This window comes from Cyprinodon variegatus, unplaced genomic scaffold (genome assembly GCF_000732505.1).
Source record: "Cyprinodon variegatus isolate N-32 unplaced genomic scaffold, C_variegatus-1.0 Scaffold1114, whole genome shotgun sequence".
Lineage (NCBI taxonomy): Eukaryota > Metazoa > Chordata > Actinopteri > Cyprinodontiformes > Cyprinodontidae > Cyprinodon > Cyprinodon variegatus.
This window is the reverse complement of record NW_015151567.1, coordinates 61,169-63,405: the sequence shown is the minus strand read 5'-3', so window position 1 is coordinate 63,405 and position 2,237 is coordinate 61,169. Positions and strand designations below refer to the sequence as shown.

Sequence of the window (2,237 nt, the reverse complement as noted above, 5' to 3'; positions counted from 1 at the left end):
TCGTGTTTACATAAAGAAGTAAATAAACTGTAAAACAATAAAAAAATAAAAGGGCAAAATCTTTCTTTATTTTTGCTGAGAAATTCGTTACATGTGAGTCAGTACATTTCATCAAAATGAATCTATTTAATAAAATGTTTTTAGTTGAAATTTACAAGGGCACTGTCCCCAGTTGGCCACCATCTAGAGTCGCCCATGGAGGTGATAAAGTCTTCTTTAATTCAGCAGCTGCAGGGATGGCTTCATGTGTATCATTATGACGCACTTATGGGGGATATGGGCTGCGGATTTAGAAACAGAATCATGCATGACTGATGTATGATCATGCATTCTTCTCCAAATGGTGCCAAATGGTCCATCCTTGCAGACTGCGCCTCTTACTACAAGCATCCTGTTGTTCAGTCAGCCTTAGCAACAAGGAGAGCATCCTTCTCCCATTGGCTTCTCATCAGCTGTCTGCCATTAGCCCTCCCCACCTCCTCTCTGCAACGACTTTGGGAGGGGAGGGGGAGAGAGATCTCCAAAACACAGCAGGGCTGGGTAGGGTTTGGCCCTTAGAACGCAGTGGATGCTGAGGGGAGGGGGGGCGAGCAAAACACGGACCTTCCTTATCGCTATGGCTGTCTTATTTGAATGCAACTGGTACAATTGGACGGATGCACGCTTGGTTTCCTCTTCAGGTCCGTGTGTGTAGCAGCCAACGATGGCGGTCTAATGAGGGAGAATAGCACTCAGTGTTCTGCATCTGCAGCATCTCTGGCGCAGACGGATCAGCCTCGGTGACATTTCACAGGTTTCGCTCCAAATCAGCAGCAATTCTGCAGGTAAGAAAGCTTTTTAGTAAAGGATTTACTGTGAACTGCATGGATGCATTCCCATCTTTTGTTGTGCGTTTGCGCAAAATGATCCTTAAATCAATAATATCTGCAAACTGTCGATGCAAAAAATAAAATCATCAAAACACATATTTAAATACTTAATATATTTGTTTTCTATATATTTAGCCGAATATCTGATGTTAAACTTCTGTTATAAATCAGAAAGGAGGTTAAAATGGAAAATAGGACACGCACGTGCACAGCGGAGCCCACGCACACAGGCGCAGAGATGGCCAAAGCGCATAGTGCGCAAAATGTGTGTTAGTGTTACAGAAATGGCGATAGGGTTCCGGAGCCTGCGCTGTTCAGGGGTTTGTTAAAACAACCAGAACTGCAGGAACATGCAGATCTAGATGTGGAGGAGAAGGTCAAGAGGATTTCCATGTCAGCGCGTCTGCTGTGTTTACTGCACCAACACTCATTATGCAGACGCACGACACATAGATGTCCCTCCGCGCACTGCAGACATTTGTTGACAAGATCCTGCATAAGATAGATACTATGCACTGCAAATAGTGAAATATATGTCAGCCATTTTTTCTTGAAATAAATTAATTTCCTCTTGATTTGAGCAAGTAACACAATTTGCAGAGGGAGCAAGATTTGTTTAAAACAATTTTCTTATTTCAATTGCATAATATCTAACTCTCTTGTTTTAATGACAAACTTACTCAATTGGCAGATCTTTGCACCTGCTTACACTAGAAAAAAATGGAAATCTCGATAAGTAATGTTTTATGAAAATAAGTGCATTTTTTCTTGAATTGAGGAGGTAAGTGGAAAAAAAAAAACAATTTACATTTACACACTGCAAAAATGTAAATCTGTATAAGTCATTTTTTCTTAAAATAAGTGCATTTTTTCCTGAATTGAGGAGATAAATGAGACAGTTTGCCAATGGAACAAGAAAATGTACATTTCAAATAAGAAAAATCAATTGCATTGTCTTATTTCAAATGCATGTTATCTAATTAACTTATTTTAAGTGTAAAAATACTCATTCCATTGGCAAACTATCTTATTTACCTTCTCAAATTAAGGGTAAATACGCTTGATTTAAGAAATCTTTACTTAATTTCAGATTGTTTTTGCAGTGCAATAAGTAAACCCAATTCCATGCACTTATTTCAAGTGCATATTATCTAATTATCTTATTTTCACAGTGATACTCATTCCATTGGCAATCTGTTTCATTTCCCTACTCAAATTAAGGGTAAATACACTTAATTTAAGACATTTTTTACTTATTTCTAGATCGTTTTTCCAGTGTAAATTAAGAGCAAATACACCTTAAGACATATTTCCCTTTTTTAGATCCGTATTTGAAGTGAAGAAGCACCAGCTTTTATGTGTAGCACA

General features: G+C 38.4%; 1 protein-coding gene across 1 annotated transcript in view; it reads left to right on the top strand.

Moving 5' to 3' along the window:
- Positions 1–329: 329 nt before the first annotated feature.
- The window catches only part of LOC107101564 (abhydrolase domain-containing protein 8-like), a 10,012-nt gene continuing 8,104 nt past the window's right edge, over positions 330–2,237 (top strand). The window contains exon 1 of the mRNA XM_015400518.1: positions 330–824. The gene's annotated coding sequence lies outside the window, so the exon portion shown is untranslated. The remainder of the gene's footprint in view (positions 825–2,237) is intronic.